Raw genomic sequence first — 19,300 nt, 5'->3', positions numbered from 1 at the left:
CTCCTTAAATAGAAGACACAATATGAAATGGAGGGTTAAGATTGAGAGGTGTAAAAAGAGAGGTCGGCTAGGATTAGAGGGTAGGTAGAAGAAATAGCAAAATAATGAAAGGGGTAGGTAGTGTATGAATTAAGAGATGAATGACATGTGTCATGGGTAGAAAAAGATAATGAATTAATTAAATAAATAAAGATTTATTTAATTAATAGAAGAAATAGGACAATTAAATAAATAAAATATTTATTTAATTTAGGAAAGAGTAATTTAAATAAATAAATGTATTTATTTAAATGAGAAATAAGGCTAGAAGAGGATAAATGAATTAATTAAATAAATAAAGATTTATTTAATTAATAGAAGAATTAAGCTTAAATAATTAAATAAATAAAATATTTATTTAATTAGCTTGGACAATTTTAGGTGTCTACACTCACTGTGAAACCTCTCAACCAAGGTTGTGAGTAATATATGATTCACATGGATATCAGGCATCTACAGTACCATCTAAATCCATACAAACCAATATGACCCCTATGTGCATCTGTCAACTGTCGAACTAATCTCATCATGGGAGGATATGTGCATCGAAATTCGATATCTAGCAACTGAACCTGCAAATTGAATGAAATATCATCAGTACACAATCAACTTTGACCTAATAATGTTTCTAAAGTGCTAAATAATCTAAATCAACAACAATTAAAATCAAATTTTAACGATTGGACCATCCAAAATGCTCATTGTTTTCCGTACGAGTAACCACATAAAGATAATAACTCATACAATAATTCCTTGTTGTTCATACGAGTAAACAAACTTGTACGAGCAACTGTGTGATATCAGACAATTAAAGGGGATTTCATGAATATAGTCGTATGAATCAAGAGTAACAGCCAAATGACAAATCTAACCCGCCCATTTGAGTAAAGAATTTTTAGCAGTTTCTCATATGAAAAACCCTACTCTACCATAGACTAAACAACCTACGATGACCTAAAACAATGGAAAGTACAAAAAAATCAATTAAAATGCACAAAATTTGAATCAAATGAGGCTTCAGATCGATGACTTACTGCTGGATCATAGTTTTGGGGTCAATTGTGGCGTCTCTGGCACTCAAATCGGTGATTTTGTATTGGAATTGTCATTTTTCTTTCAGTGAAGGTTTTTTGAACTTTTTAATTTGAGAGGTAAAAATGAAATGAAAATGACTCCTTCAACCCCTTATATAGGTGAAACCCTAATTTTCAAACTCGCTTCGATTGACATGAAATTTGTACCCCTAGTTAAATTGACCATCTTGAGTCCATTTTTGGGATTGAAATCAAAATTTGACATCACTTTTCTAGTCAAATTCTCACAACGTTGACCACTTGGCACATTCATCTTCAGGTCAATCTTTGCATCACTCCATGCTCAAATCTTTTCCAATCAACTTGGAAGTCCTTTAATTTATCTCAAATCAATTCTTAAATAATTCTCCGTGCTCAAATTATCATCACTAAATCTTTTTATCTCTCGAATTGCCTCAAATCATTGTGATATCTCACCATCTTTCTATTTCGCTCCCGGGGGGGGCATACTTATTACATCATCATTATCATTGATTGCATCATTAAAACTTGAGATTTTTTTTTCAAATCTTCATCAAATGCCGAGCAGCAAATATTTTCAATAAAACATTAATCAAATCTCATCAAATAAGACCTCATTGCTAGGGGTATCTCAGCTTCATTGCATCATATCAAGTTGAGGTTCTTCAAATCAAATCAAACTCTAGGGGCATATCAGTTTCATCGCACCAAATCAAGCCGATATTGTCTTCATCAGAATCAGTCTCTTAACGATAATCAGTTTCATTGCACCTCATCAAGCTAGTTATTCGTTTAAACCTAATCAAGGGTTTAAAGAGTCTTTTTGATAGTGATCACACGCTCAATCTAGATAGGTGTTCAGTTTCATCGCATCAAATCAAGCTGGACATTATATTTCACTAATAAGTTCTTGTTCGATTAAGTTTGGAATCGGTATTATCTCTTCACTCAACCGATTATAGTTAAATAGAGTTCTAGATCGGTACCCGCTTCTTGATCCATCAAGTTCAATATCCGTATCTTCACTCTTCATCGGTCCTAGTTCAATCAAGTTCGGGATCGGTATCGCTTTGATCAATCTGTTCAGTTTCATCACTTTAAATCAAGCTGAATGTCCCACTCTTTGTCCGTTTGTGATCCATCAAGTTCAGAACCGATATCTCTTCAACATCAGCTGTTCTTTGAATCAATGCGCTTCTCGCACATCAATTCAAAGAGGGGAAATTGTAATACCCTAAAAAATGGTCATCTAAACCATGGGTCCCTAATCTCAACTATATTACCAAGGTCCTAACTAAAGGAAATTAAGTCAATTTCGGGCAACTAACTAATTAATTAATTCCTAAATCATCAATGTCACATGGCAAATTAATTATTTCAATTAAATAAATCATCAAAATCTCTTTGAACAATTATCATATTTATTTAATTAAATATCCTAGCATATTTAATTAATAAATTAATTTGCCATTTAAATCACAAAAAAAAGAAATTATTTTGATAAAAGAATTAATTTGAGATAATTTGAAATAGAAATTTTAAAAAAGGAGCAAAATTGAATAAAAGGGAATAAATAAAAAAAATCATGCTCTAAGAAAGGAAAATGTAATAAACCAATTTTTTTTATTTTATCTCAAATTTAGCTCAATCTTATCTCTTTCAAATTTGAAGAAAGTAGCCAATCACATCAAATCATTTGGATTGTGCTACTTCTGGGAGAATCTTGACTGCTCATCAACAATCAATCTCGACCGTCGTTTTCTCTCTGGATTTTCTATAAATTCAGGCTCTCATCTCTCAATCAAAGAGGCTAGATATTTTGTTGTTATCATGCTAGTTTTGCTCTAGAGTCAGTGAGAATATTGCATCTTAGTTTATTGCATATTAGCTTAATTATATTATCTTAATCATGTTAGCATATAGATTTCATAGAGCTTAATCTTGCATTCATATAGATTAAATCCTCCATCTTGGTGTAGTCTAGTCACTAGTATTGCTTAGATAAATATGAGAGTAAATCTATACTCACATATTCTAGGAGGCAATAGGTCGACTTGTTATGGTTTTATATTCAGTGATTTTGATCAACTAACCATGCACGCAATGATTTATTGAGTGTTTGTGTTTCAGATACATATTCCAAATTTCACACACACAATACCCTACTAATGTGCGATTGATGAAGTATATGGCATGCTCTTTTCCCTGATCATCTGTCTGTGCCAATAATGCTCCCAATGCCACTACAGTAGCTGATATGTACAAAAGGAGTGGTTGTCCTAGAATAGGAGGAATAAGAATCAAAGCTGATGCAAGATATTCTTTGAGTTTCTGAAAAGCCTTTTGACATAGGCAGTCCCATTTGAATTTGGTATCCTTTCGTAGCAAGTGTGCAAATGGGTGACATTTATCAGCGAGTTGTGGGATGAAGCGTCTGATGGATTGGAGCTTTCCTTGGAGGCTACACAGTTGTCTGAGGGTCTTTGGGGGAGGCATTTCCATGATAGTTTTCACCTTCACAGGATCAACCTCTATGCCTCTATGAGAAACAATGAAACTTAACATTTTCCTAGATGTAACGCCAAAGACGCATTTCTTGGGATTTAGGTGCAGTTTATATTTTTCCAATCTCTCAAAAATCTACCTTAGTATAGGAATGTGTTCATGTCTTGGCTTGGAGTTTCCTAGGAGATCATCCATGTAATCCTCCATGATTTTGTGCAAAAGATCATGAAAAATTGTTGTCAGTGCTCGTTGGTACGTGGCTCTAGCGTTCTTGAGACCAAAAGGCATGAATTGATAACAAAAGGTTCCCAATGGTGTTGTAAATGTTATTTTATGTTGGTCTTCCTCTGTGATCCTGGTTTGATTATATCCAGAAAATCCATCCATTAATGATAACATTTCATGTCCTGCCGTGAGATCTACAGTCATGTCTATGTTGGGGAGCAAGAAGTCATCCTTAGTGAAGGCTTTATTTGAATCGCAGAAATATGTTCAAATACGGATGCCCCCAACAGGTTTGTGGATAGGTACAACATTGTATACCCATTCAGGATAATCTATTGGTTCTATGAATCCAACATCCAACATGTTTTGAAGCTTTGCTTTGACGAGGCGTGCAATGTATGGATGCATCTTGCATAATTTCTCCTTCATTGGTTTTGCATCTGGACAAACAACAAGATTGTGGACTACCAAGTCAGGATCAATACCTAACATGTCAGCATATGACCAGACAAAGTTGATCTTTGTTTCTATGAGAAAATTGATAAAGTTTTGTTTCTCTTGATCCAACAAGGACTTAGCAATGTGCACGATCTTTGGGGTGTCTTCAGTGCCCACATTGACAGTGTATGTTTCTTCTATTAGTATGCTTGACCTGTCTTGCTGTGGAGGAACAATGGTAGGGAGGTCAAGTCCCTCATCCTCAAGAGCTTGATCTAGGTTTCTGTTTCTGGATACACCCTTTGTTTTTACTTTTTCCTCATGCAAAGGTGCCTCACGAAGGTTTTCACCTAGGGAATCATGTTTTTTCATTTTATTATCTTTTTTGCGACTAAGGGCATTAATTTGACTACCAAAGTATTCATTCTCATGTAATTGAACCCCATGAATTATGTTGCAATCTTCTAAATTGCGCATAGTCAAGAGAGCCATGAGAGCGTTATCATTGAAACATATGTGTAAAGTGGGTTTGTCTTGTTGGTCCCAGTCTATAAGCTCAGGGTGGATAAGTTGCAACTCATGTAGAGTGGAAGGGATTACGGGGGTAATGGTGTTGATATGGGTGTCAAATAAGATATCCTTGTCATACTCAAAAGACATTTCATGGAATTTCTCTTCATTAGAGTCTTCGACATCCAAGGGAGGACTGGAAGGGGTACCGGTGATAGTGATCTTAGGTACTGGAGTTTAGCCCAAGCCCCTGTTATAATTGTATGAGATGGGATTTATTGGTGCTTTGATTCCTTTCTGTTTCGGCCCCAGACCGTGTGCCTTATAACCCATCTTATCCACTATGGTTGATGCTTTTGGATACACCTTCTTAGGAATCTTTGTTGGTTCTTCATCCTCTTCATGGTACAACCAAGAGGAAACATTTGTCTCGAGACTCTCCTCATCAAGTGGGCCCCACTGCTTGAAGATGGTGTCCTTACATTGTATAATAGGTTTTTGATCTTTTTTTATTTCTTTGGGCTTTCCAAATGACTTAGGAGACATGGGAGATTGCCTATTAATAAGACATCCTGAAGTTTGTATTCTCCACAAGAATTGTATATGATCTTGATCTTAGGTTTTGTTTGAGAAGAGGTGGAGGCAACTTTAGATGCATAAGATGGAGGAGGTGGAGTGGGCCTCTTTAACGAGTAATGGTATGGATGTTTTCCCTCTAAGAGCTTGCAATACTAAAAAGGTTGTGGATCACCTCTGATAGTGATCTCTTTACCATTGAAGGGAAATTTAAGGCATTGGTGGTAAGTGGAGGGAACGACTTGAAGGGAATGAATCCACGGGCAATTGAGGAGAATGTTATAGAGGAGATCAAGATCCAAAAATTGGCAAGGGGTCTCAACTATAAGAGGGCCCACTTGAAGAGGTAAAGTGATCATTCCTTTGGAAACCCTTTCTGCATCATCATAGGATTTGATTGTAATTCACCCTGGACTATCAATCGGATCCTCAGAAAGTCCCAATTGCTTTATTAACTTGTATGTACAAAGGTTGAGTCCAGATTCACCATCTATCAAGATGCGTTTAACCTTGTGTTTATGGATAAGAGATTCAATATGCCATGGTTTATTATGGTCATCATCAGTAGGAGCATCATTGGAAGTGAAAACAAGGTGTTGCTAGGTAGCAAGGTTTCTAATGAGGGCTTGGAATTGGACAACATTGATGTTGTCGGGGATACGTGACTCGAGGAGGGCTTGTTCCGAGATCTCCTTGTGGACAGGGGAGGTCTTGAGGAGTTCTAAGATGGAGATCTATGCAGGGGTCTTCCCAAGATGGTCAAGGAGGTCATACTAGTGGGTGGATGAGATTGGGGGAGGGTTCGATGGAGGGGAAGCTCCTTTGACTATTACTCTCCCACAATGGGTGATTACATTGCAGTCATTTTAAGAGTGGGAAGTGGTAAGAATGGCGCCCTAAATGAATGTTTTAGTAAGATTGGGTTTGCTTTCCAGTTGAGGAGGGGTGAGACTTCCTTGAACAGTGATCTTAGATCTGTTTTGGGAAGGGGACATGTTAGCTCCTTGGATAGTGATGACATTGATGTGGTTATCTGCAGGCTCAATATGACCTACCAAGAAGTCAAAGCGGGATATATGATTGGTATAATCATAGTTCACAACATTAGATGATGAGGCCTTGCCTTTGTCATGTTTCGGGAAGGGTTCCTGGTACATCTTGAGTCTATCATTATTGTTACCAGATTTTGTTGTTGCTGCCTTAATAACACCCTTGTCAATGAGATCTTGTATGTAGTTATTTAGTTTCATACACTTTCATGTATCATGTCCATTGATGCGATAATAATCACAATAATCATTGTCATTATACCACCCAAGCTTGGGTTGGTTAGGATCGAACATGTGAGTTATCAGAAAGACAACCGCACCAAGTCGGACAAGCTTTTGGAACATAACCTCAATGGGCTCAGAAAGGGGAGTATACTCCCTTGGAGCTTGATTGTTAGATTGTGGGGGTCACCCCTAGACTGAGACAATGTTGGGGGGCCTCTGAGATTTATTTTGATTATTTTTCTAAGTGTTGAATTGGTGATTAGTTTTGGTGGACTTTGGAGTGGCGGCCACGATTTGGATCCACTTTGCATCAGTGATACCATCGTTGACTATGTTCTTGTTTTTAGACCAAAACTTTGGTTTATCATTTTGTGATAAGAGGTGGTATTCTGACTTGATTTTTGATAATTCTTTAGAGTTCCATCCTCTAACAAGACACATTCAAGAGCTAGGCCCTTGTTAGTCAACTTTTGGAAAGACTTTATGCACTGAGATGTCAAGGGTTTTGATTTTTTGGGTACCCGATTTTTTTGAAATAATTCGATTTGGTGTTGTTCTGGCATATCCCATTGGAATTTATTGATAAGGTGTCGCCGCCTCTACAATAAGTTGGCAAAATTTTTGTCAGGCCTCTTTTTTGTGCTACAAAGGTCCATCATGGAAACTTCATTGATAATGTTGTAAGCATAGTGGGCCACAAACTTCTCTGCTAAGTCCAAAAAGGAGGTTGTAGAACCTCTGGGAAAGGATGAGGACCATGCAAGAGCGTCTCCCGTGAGACTCTTAGGGAATAGTATAGAAAGATATAAGTCACTATAGGATACTTCTTGGCATAAGATGTGAAATTCATAGACATGGTCTCGAGGGTCCCCCTTACCCTCATAGTTTGTGAACTTAGGCATCTCAAACCCTGGTGGGTAAGGTGAAATTGATATCGAAGGATCATAAGGACAAGGAAAAAATTCCTCAAATGAATAAGGTTTTCTTTTGTTAGTCCCTTCCTTCATGTTTTTAATGATGTTTTTCATGTCCTGAATTTCCTTGATTATATCAATGTGTGGGTCTTGGACATGATGGACCGTGTTTGCCCAAAGTATCTGGTGAGTTGTGGAAGGTATACCACCACCACTAATATATTGGTAGGATGAAGAAGCAGGAATGTAAGATGTGATGACCGTTGTGACAGGGAATTGAGTGAGATTTGGTCACGACCCGCGGAGTGTTGTGATAGGAGGAAGAGAAGTATTGATGAAATTAGTGGTATTGTTGAGAAGAATGAGAGATTGTGGAATAAAGACATGTGGTCGGGTAGAAGAGGATGACATAGAAGGATGTTGGAGAATAGATGTCATCGGATTGGATGATGGTATAGATATCAAGAAGGAAGAAGGTTGGATGGAGACCACAAGGATGGATACCACGAGCACTATTGATTGAGGCTGAATGATAGGCACAACAATATGAATAGGAGAAAATTCTCCTTGTGGTTGCTGATGAAGAATCGATCTATCAAAATCAGGGGGAAGGCGAGCTCCATTTTCAATAAGGGTCTTTAGAAGACCACTAGGATTATGTCAGATGAATTTTTCCATCATTTCTTGATTGTACGAATCCTCCAGGAATGTCTATAATTTCGGGGAGAGGTCATCTTGATCAAGCATGTTAGGGTCCACTTGTGGTTGTGGGTCTTGAATATCAGGTTGCACATTTTTCCCTTGTGTGAGATCTTGCGTAGTGTCTTGATATAGGACGCTAATGTCTAACATGCCATATTGTTGCTCGACCATGTTCTTCTTTTGAGATCAAGTTGTGACCATACAAGAATAATCTTTTGGAAATATTTGTTGGAATAAAAGTTTGATGAAAGGGCTTAACTAGGATTTTGGATTTCGATTCGATTTGGATTTGATGAAGTCGGATAGAATGATTTATGGGGTCCTTGGATTAGAACAAGAGTTTTATTAAGATTTCACTTTAGTCCATGGATGAGGATTTTAGATGGGGGATGTTTGATGAAAACCACAAGCAAGGTGTCAACCAAGTTGGTTAAAATTTAGACCTTAGGATAATGATCAAAGTCTGTTTCTACTAGGGATTGACTAATGATCCCAAGAAAAATAAAGACGTAGGGTAGGAGTCTTGATCAACTCAAACGATGAGGTAAAGGTACTTGGGCTAGATTCTTTCCCAAGCACAAAAGCCAAATGATTGATTTATTAAAGATAAGGTCTAAATAAAACTTCACAATGTATAAAACCTTAGAGTGAGGTTGATTTGATTGAAGGATGTCTGATTGGAGGATGATTGATTAAAAATGATTGATTAAGGACTGATTTTATTTGAGGATTGCTCTAATTATGAGATTGATTGATGTGCTAAGTCCTTGGAAAATTTTAATGATGAGAGATCAAAGAAGGATGATAATGATGACTAGGAAAAATTGATGACTAGATTATCCTTGGGATGGTAATGACTCAATAAGTGATAGGTGCGGATGGAAAGTTATATGAAGGAATGCGACCACCTAGATTTTGATGATAGTTGGTATTGAAAGACAACCCTTATCCTTGGTGTAGGGCACAAACTCTTAGTTCTCCACTAGCATCAAACTCATTACTATGACCATGAATATAATTATGATATCGAAGCAAAAAGGTCCTATGTTTGAGCAAGAGTTTGTGGCTGGTATACCAAAACTTACGATGTCTAATGAGTTGAGCTTGAATGAGCTTCTTCTTGAATGATGGATTGACTTCTTGGGATGCTTGTATAACTTAGGCTTATGAAACATGAGGTGAAAATGTGGTGGACTAGGTTTGGACTTTGACTATGCAAGGTGTGATAATTTAGACTTGAGAATATGTGACAAATGTGGAAAATGAGGGGATTGTTTATTACTCTACTCTTGGAAAGAAAATATCAAACATAGTAAACATGTTGGCCAAGTGTGACTCAAAGACAATCATTCATGTTTATGAAATTTCCTAAGGCTGGCAAGGACAATAGTCATGGATCTCACTTGGTTTCCTAGCTATACTTACTTAGAGCGGATACTTAGATGCTTGAACCTATTGGTTCCACCCTTGACACTCACTTCTCCAGGGCAGCCAAGCATCAATTCCCATGAAAACTCCCCATGGAAAACTTTGTATCTCTACTAAGAGCCGTAAAAATTGGAGTGCCTTCGGAGGTCCGACCTCCTGCACCAATGACTAGAGGGTTTTTTGGCTTCTAAACACAAGAGTTCTTAGGTATGACATCCATTCATGTGGCCATACATGTGGCACTTTACACTCTGTAGTTACGTAGGGCTCCCAGCCTATAGAGGTTGCACTCTATAGGGTTAATGGGGAGACATAGTGTTGGTATGAACTAATCAACACACGTTGCTTTCAGCTTTCGTCACAAACATATTTATTTATATTGGTTCAAAAGAGCTTGGCTTTAGCCCGTTACCAGTTGGGTCGTTCCCCTCTCACCAATGCTTGTGCGAAGTGCCAGGCAAATCAGGAAGGTAGGCCCTCTAAGGGTAAAAACAAGCAATCGAAATAAAACAAGACATGACAAACATGTTGTTTATTGTCCCTTAAAAAAATGAAATCTGTTTCTAATCTAAAGAAGACACTTGTGAATTTTAATGCTCAAACGAAATGTGTGCTAATCTAGAAATGCATGAAAAGATAACTAGACTAGTGGAAAAAACAAGTCTTCTCCCAACGTTCTACAAAACAAACAGTTAGTAGTTTTTGTTTTCTAGTCTTGGACCGACCATACAGACCTGCAAAACTCAAAATTTGATCAGAAAACAAAAAACCCTATGGACACAATAGAAGCGTGGATATATAGGTAGACGTGCTAAAGCGCTTGTACAGGTGCCGAAACGCTTGCATATGCGCTAAAAAAGAGTTTGCTCCTAAAAAACATAATATACAAAAAAAATAGAATTTAAAATTCTGGATAGTATTAAACAAAAGTTATACCTGAAACGGTCGTGTTGATTCAGAGATATCTGCGCTAAACTGTGCACGTACGCGCTGAAAAAAGGTTTAGCGGGAAACATAAACTTTCAAAAATTCAACTTTTGAAATTTAACGGAGAGCGAGAAACATGGTTAGGCGGACGTGCTGAACCCAAATGGCTGCGCCTGCGCTGATTACATAGAATTGCAAACAAGACAAAATTACAAAAAGAAAGATTTTTTTTTTTTGATTTTTTAACGGATTATATATATATATATATATATATATATATATATATATTAGTTTAAATGATTAAAACAGAAAGAAATTATAATCTAACAAAAAAAAGAAAACTTTCTATTAGAGAAGATGCGTTGAACCCGCGTCAGACGCGCTAAATGACACTCTACAGAAAATGGCGAGTTAGTAAAAATTTAAATTTAACACCCGCGCTAAAGCACCTGTGCACACTCTGAACCAAAAGTGCATGCACTGATTTGCAAATGCCCGCACTGATCCGGAACCTACTGCTAAAAATCATGAAAACCCTGCAAAAAAATGTTAGATTTCTGAGACGTGGGTCCCACTGGGCCTGCCAAAATGAACAAAGGGAAACATCATTAACAAGGTTAGCAGGTTAGTTTCAATCCAAATGATATGGAAACCAAATAAAAAGCATAAAACTAACACTATTACCTTGCAAGAGAGGAGTCTCTCTTGTTCCTTCGATTGAGCGAATGATGAAGTGGAATGCGCCCTATTGTTCCACTTGATTGGATGTGCTCCTTTACTTGGTTGTGAATGGCTCTCCAGGATTGCACAACAATGGTGAGTGGGAGATTGATTGATGGATGCAAGATGGATGGGTGAAATGATTAAGTGATGGAGGATATGGATTTGGCTATAATGTAGATACTTGGGACGATTTCTAGGCTCAAACTAACAACATAAGATAGCACAAATTTGAGATATCAAATTAGGGGATGGAGACCTCAATTTATAGAGTTGGATAGAGGAAAATGGACGGTCAAGATTGAAGAACAATGGAGGGCTAGGATTGAAAAGAAGAGATCACATGGATCAATGGACAATGACATGTCAAGGGGGGTGGAGACCAAGAGATTTTCCATAAAGGCATTTCTTGTCTCTACCCTCTTCAAGGTACATGGGGAAGAGTTCCCAATGCACCTAGGAGGAATAAAAGGAATTAAAAATTCCTTGGGAGATGCACATGGAATTAAAAATTGTCAAGATATTGTGTACATGAGGATTGGAAAAGGGAAAAGGAATTTTAAAATTCCTTGGGAAGGTGAGAAGCATGGGAGAATGTGAGATTTTGAAAATATTACATTCACCCAAAAGGGGGCATTTAAGGTGGAAGGTGAGAGGGGGACAAAGAGGATTTAGCCATAAATGGCTATAGTTGACTTTTGTGCCTAATCATGGGGATTAGGGGGATTATTTAGAATAATTAAGGACTAGGAGCAAGTGGGATTTGTAGGAGAATTTGACTAGGAGAGAGAATGAGTGGGGGGAATTATAAATTGAAGAATAATGCTAAGCAAGATTAAGGGAGTTTCTAGAAGAATGGATTAGACTAATGATGGATTAAGACAAGGTGATTTGTAGGAATCACCTAGATTAATCAATTAATTGAAATTAATTAATTAAAAGGGAGATTAAGAATAATTAATTTTTGAGAACTTTAGAGGAAGAAAGGGAAAATTGATTTATCAATCATTGGACTATAGTGACAATATAAATTAGATTAAATTTAATTAATATTGAGAAGAATAAAGGTTAACACAATTAAATAAATAAATTATGTAGGAGGGTTAAATAAATTAAAATAATTAATTTAAGTGTCTACACTACCTTCACATTTGCACTCTCAACTATCTTCTTCAGTCTCTTATTCTAGCACCGGTAGGTCTTGCTCTTAGTAGAATATCCCAAGAAGACAATTTCATCACATCTTGCATCAAACTTTCCTATATCCTCATGTCTCTTGATATAACATTTACCTCCAAAAACTCTAAAATATCTAGGTGTAGGAACATGACCAAACCATAACTCATAAGGAGTCTTACCAGAATCACCTTTAATATGCACCTGGTTGAATGTGTAAACAACAGTGATAAAAACTTCTCTCCAAAAGGTATGTACAACATTTCCTTTAATCAACATAGTCCTTGTAGCATCCAAGATAGTTATGTTCTTCCTTTCAACAACTCCATTCTGTTGTGGGGTTCTAGGAGTAGATAACTGTCTTCTAATTCCATTCCTCTCATAGAATGTATCAAACTCTCATGATGTAAATTCTCCTCCTCTGTTAGATCTTAGACACTTCAACTTTAATCTTGTCTCACTCTCTACGGTGATTTTGAATATCTTGAATTTATCCAACACTTTTGATTTCTCCCTTAGAAAAGTAACCCCACACCATCCTTGAATAATAATCAATCAACAACATGAAGTATCTTTCACCTTGCATGCTTCTCAGTCTAGTAGGACCACATAAGTCAGTATGAACCATATCTAGCAATCCATTAGATGAATACAACTTACTCTTAAATGAAGTTCTTGTTTACTTTCCCATCTGACATTCCTTACATACCAGATTAGCAGGCTTCACAATCTTAGGCATATCTCTAACAACTTGATTAGAACTTATCCTTACCATGTAATCAAAATTAACATGACACATTCTTCTATTCCATAACCAACTTTCATCAATCTGAGCAATCAAACAACTTCTCTCACCAACATTCAAGTGAAAGATATTACCTTTAGTCTTAGTGCCTGATGCAATCTCTATACTAGAGGCATTTAGGATCTTACATTTACCATTCTTGAATTGCAAATCATATCCCTTCTCAGCCATCTGTCCAACACTCAAAATATTATGCTTCAAACCTTGAACATACAAGACATCATCAGTATTATGCTTACCATTGAAAGATATAGATCCTCTACCACAAATCATACAAACTTTATTATCTCCAAATCTTACAAATCCACCATCATACTTTTACATACTCACACATTTTATTTTATCACCTATCATATGATGTGAACAACCGTTGTCAATCATCCATTCATATTTCTCTTCAATCTTAGTAGCTAAAGCTTTCTCCTCAACAATGCAGCTTGTAGAATTCACTCGTATTGGACCATCTTCCTTGATAGCAATAAATACAAATTCATCTTTAGAATTCCCATTCTCTGATTCTTCATCTATTAGACCTTCATCAACAACATAATAGCATCTCTTCTGATTTTTGTACTTCTGGTAGGGCTTATAGGGCTTAATTTTTGAGAAGAAAAAACTACTGCCAAGCATGCTTTTTCTGTTGGGAAATAGTTGAGCTCGTATCCCACTAGTGTTCTGTTGATGTAGTAGATGGATCATTCATTTCCTTCATTATCCTATTGTGCGAGTAGAACTCCTAATGATACTTCAGTGGTTGATACATAGAGTAATAATGGCTTTCCTGGAATTGGTGACATTAGGACAGGTGGTTGCATGAGATAGGCCTTGATCTTGTTGAATGCGTCCTCACATTAATGGTCCCACTTGAAATTAACATTTTTGTGCAATAGATGAGTAAATGGTTGACATTTATCTGCTAGTTGAGCAACAAATCTTCTAATTGACTGGAAACTTCCTTGGAGTGATCTGAGTTAACTGATATTCTTGGGAGATGCCATTTCCATGATTGCTTTGACCTTAGCTGGATCTACTTTGATACCTCTAGCTGAAATAATGTATCCCAATAGCTTGCCTGAAGTGACACCAAAGGCACATTTCTTAGGATTTAGCCGTAGCTTGTACTATTCTAACCAATCAAAGATCTTTTCTAGTATCCCTATATGTTCTTCTCTATTGTATGATTTGGCCAAGATGTCATGCATATAGTCTTCCATGAATGTATGCATCATGTCATGGAATATCATTGTCATAGCTCTCTGATATGTGGCACTTGCGTTCTTTAGTCCAAAAGGCATGACGTTCCAGTAGAAAGTACCCCACGGACATGTGAAAGTTATCTTTTCTTGATCTTCAGGTGCTATTTTAATCTTATTGTATCCAGAGAAACCATCCATTAGAGAAAACATGGAGTGTCCAATAGTTAAATCTACAATGATGTCAATGTTAGGCAAAGGAAAGTCATCCTTTGGACATGCATTATTAATATCTCTGAAGTCTATGCATACTCTAATACTTTTGTCTAGTTTGTAAACATGAATGATGTTTGATACCCATTGAGGGTATGCTACAAGTCTAATGAATCCTACATCCAGTAATTTCTTTAGTTCTGCTTTGACCAAGAGAGCGATATGTGGATGCATCTTCCTTAATTTTTGTTTAACTGGTTTGGCTCCTCGACTGACATTTAAGTGATGCATAATAAGCTCTAGATCCAACCCTGGCATGTCTGCATATGACCAGGCAAAATTGATTTGCCATCGTTTTCAAAATTCCATATATTGTTGCATTTCTTGTTCTGACAATGAAGTTGCTGGATGTAGAATCTTTGGTTGCTATGTTGTCCGAATATTAACTACCTATGTTGGTTCGATCAAAATTGATGACCTTTCTTGATAGTACTCAGGTAAAGTGTCAAATCTCCCATCTTTTGATGCCTCGAGGAGGTTTTCACCATTAGATGCGTCCTTTCTTTTTACTTTTTCCTGATCTAATGTTGCCAAGAAATGGTTTTTTAGCATTAGACCTGATATTATTTTCTTTATTTTCCTTTTTTCAATTGGGAGATTTGGCACCCACTTGACTGGAAGATGCGTTGTTGAAATTCTTGGTGAAAGTTGTTGTGGGTTCGATTGCATTAATATATAGGATATGACATGGTCATTAGGAAAGGTATCAATGACAATATGTCTTTCATTTTCCCAATCAATAAGTTCAGGGTGGATTAGAGGTAAGGGGTCCTCAGGTTGAGATGTCTCGAGGGTATCAAGGGTCATGATAGATATGTCAAAGTTTTTGATATGTATGTCAATTTCTAGAATGATAATCTCATCAGAATGATCTCACACAAGGAGCTCTTGATCGTCCTCGATTAAGTCCAAGTCAGCCGAATGTGATTCTAATTCAAGTGGGCTAGTTCCTAACATTTTCCCTGCATACGTGTGAACTACATCGACTCCTACATCTTCTTCAAAGTAATTTTCTTTAGCTGATTCTTCAGAATGATAAGAATCTCATTCCCATTCATTAGAATATGTCTCACTTGTAGCTTGGAATCTACAGATTTGTTCACACAGCATTTGATTTTTTTCTTCTGTTTTTCTTGCTATATATTTTCTTCTTTCATATTCAACTTCTTCTAGACTAAGATTTGAGTTTTGTCAACCTTTCTATGAGCTCTCCTTGATTAGTAATAGGTTCGTGCTTGTTTTGATTGAGAGTTAAGGCTACTTGGGAGGTACCATTAGTTTGTTTTTCTTGTTGATTTGAGGCTTGCTTCTTTTGCCATTTCATGTTTGCTTGTGCTTGTTGCTCTGCAGATGCTTCTTCCCTTTCAATTGCAAGTTGTTCTTATTTATTTTCATATTCCTCTTGTTGCTGGCTAAAAGATGTGTCTTTTGGTAGAGTAACTTGTCCATACCCTAAACCTGCTTTGTCTGTAGCCTGTTGAGTGTGAGGTTGGATAGGTTCTAAGATACCTTCTTTTCTTTTTCCTATAGGACCTGTTCCAGTGTATCCCATTTTTTGAAGAATGTTAAATCATTTTCCATACTTTTTAGTGGGTATTCTGACATTGTTGATCTTTTGTTGGACTTCTTCATCCTTGTATAGACACTATAGCACATCTTTGCCTTTTTTTTCTCTGATAAGGTCCCAGCACTAACAAATACTCCATCAAATATTAGAAGATGTTTCACAATTGATTGTTGTTTAGAGTTTGATGGTTTTCCATAAGATTTAGGAGAAAGTGGTAATTGGGATAGTGAATATTCTTTGTTCCCTCAATCTCTTAGCTACATTTTTTTTTTCCATACTTGACAAAATTGAGGCAAATGATTTTTCTTTGGATTGTGTGTTCAAAGACGATGCCTCCCTATTATGAGAAACAATGACCTCTTGAGCTGGCTTTAGATTACTACAATACTGAAATGGATTTGAATATGCCGAGATTGTGATTTCTTGCCCATTGTAGGAAATTTTAGGCACTGATGATATGTTGATGGAACAACTTGTATGTCATGTATCCAGGGTCTTCCCAATAGTATGTTGTATGATAAGACCAAGTCTATAACTTGGAATGATGTGTCTCTCTGCAAAGGTCCCACTCTAATGGGTAATATCACAATTCCTTTAGAGGAATGTTCTTCTTCATCATATGCTTTGATAGTGATCTGTTTCCGGGGATCAACTGCATCTTCTGAATAACCTAGAGCACAAACAAGACTCAATGAGAAAATGTTTAAGCGAGCTCTACCATCTATTAGGACACGTTTAACACGTGTCTTGTGAACGAGGACTTCAATATGCAATGGAGCGTTATTGGGATGTTGCAAGGACATGTCATCTTCTTCAGTAAATGATAAGTAGTGAGGGGTTGGGAGGTGTCCCACCATGGTTTGAAATTGATCTATATCAAGATCTTTGGACACTTTTGTATCTACCAATGTTCTTTCTAGAATTTGTTTATGTGTAGGTGAAAGATTTAAAGTTCTAAGATGGATATTTGCGTGGGAATTTTCTATAGTTGATCCACTAGACTGTATTTTTTTGTAGTGGATGATGTGTTAGTTTTAGGAAATGACAAAACAACTTTGGCTTTGCTTCTTGTGATAGCATGAGTGGGTTCTTGATGTTGTTTCTCTTTAACCACGATCACATTTACCACATTGTCATATGCATGAGCATAGTTCACCTTTGCTTTACCTTTACCGTTATGCTCTGTTGATGATTCACCTTTCTCATAGTTAGGAAATAGAGTTTTGAAAGTTGTGTGAGATTAGTTTGTTGTATATCCATCCATAGTTATCACTCCATTATCAATCAAATCTTGGATGACATATTTTAACCATTGACAAGTATCTGTTTGGTGTCCTTTGTTTCGATGGAAATCACAATAATGGTTGTCATTCCACCAAGCAGGTTTTACCTTGGGTTCAAAGTTTCTTGCTTCTGGCAAGGTAATTAACTTGTTCACGAGAAGCGTCTTTAATGTTGACCCAAGTGGTTCACCAATGTTTGTAAATTTCCTTCAAAATAAGTTATCGAGAATTGATTTTTGGTGATTGTTGTTTTGTTGAGCTGCTGCTGAGTGATTGGATAAATTAAAAACTGGTTGTTTTGGTTTTACTTTGTTGATATCCACTATCCCATCGTTGATGACATTACGATTTCTATTCCAAAATTTTGGCTTATCATTGCTGTTGCTATTAGTGTTGTTAGGAGGATGAACTCCTTTGTATATTTTCAACTCACCCTTCTTTACCATGGCTTCCTCCATTCTGATTCTGTTATCAATCATCTTTTTAAAACTTCGGTCTCCACCTCTGTAGAAATATCATGAAAGGTTCTCCACCCTTTTGTTTAGCATTACATAGGTATAGCATTGTTACTTCATGTTGTATGTTGTAAGAGTATTGTGAAACAAACTTATCCACAAATTTTGAGAATGATTTGATTCCAGGTGGAAGTTTGGAGAACCATTCCATAGCTAGTCCACTTAAGCTTTTTGGAAATAATCTCATCAAGTAGGTATCCTCATGTGCAAACTCCATACTCATTGTGCAAAATTCTCGTATATGATCTTGGGGATCAATGCTTCCATCATATTTTTTTGTATCTAGGAGTTTCACACCCTGTAGGAAATGGTATCATGTTTAGATTTCTATCAAATGGGCAAGGACAAATTTCTTGAAGTGAGTATCTTCTAACATTTCCTCTCTGCATATCTTGAATCTGTGTTTGTAGTATTTGTATTTGTTGTCTAAGAGCTATGATAGGATTATCAACATGATTTGTTCTTTTATAACCATGAGTTTGCATTCTAGTAGGATCTTGATCTCTTCTCGTATCTTCCCTACCCTTTCTTATGTCTTCATTGGATTTAGCTTTGTTGAGAATTTCTACGTCATCCCTTTTGGGAATGTAAGTTTCCTCATTAGTTCTTGTGTTATCAAGAATTGATGTGTCATCCTTTTTGTGACCGAAAATATCCTCATGTCGTTCATTATCATGGAAAGGGTCACTTCTCTTTTGTCATAAACTGTTCATATCAAAATCTTGGGGGAGTGTAGCACCAGATTTTGCTAATATTAAGAAATATTTTTCTTATTCTCCCTCCAATATTTTCTCCATAAATTTATCGAATTTAGGATCTTTTTTTATTTCTCTGAGATGTTAATCTGTTATTTCCTCTTCAACTTGTATTTCATCTTCGTGTTCCATGTTCCTATAATCTTTAGTTATTTAAGATGTTTCAATTTTGGTTTCTGCGATCTTTCATCTCTGAGCCTTGGTTAAAATGGGCATACATGTGTTCTGAATTTTTTGCGAGGTTTAAATCTTCTATAATGTGTCCCAATAAGTAATCAATTGTTGAGGTAAATAGTATAGATGGATAGACACAAAATGATCTTTTCAAGTATTTGTTTGTTTGCAAGTTTTCTCAATCTTAGTTTTGGAGTGCAATTTTTGTCATTTTTGATATGACCAAATTCAATAGGAATGATATAT

The sequence above is a fragment of the Cryptomeria japonica genome, chromosome 9, assembly GCF_030272615.1.
Source record: "Cryptomeria japonica chromosome 9, Sugi_1.0, whole genome shotgun sequence".
NCBI lineage: Eukaryota > Viridiplantae > Streptophyta > Pinopsida > Cupressales > Cupressaceae > Cryptomeria > Cryptomeria japonica.
The sequence above is the reverse complement of the archived record's forward strand: the minus strand, read 5'-3'. Positions refer to the sequence as shown.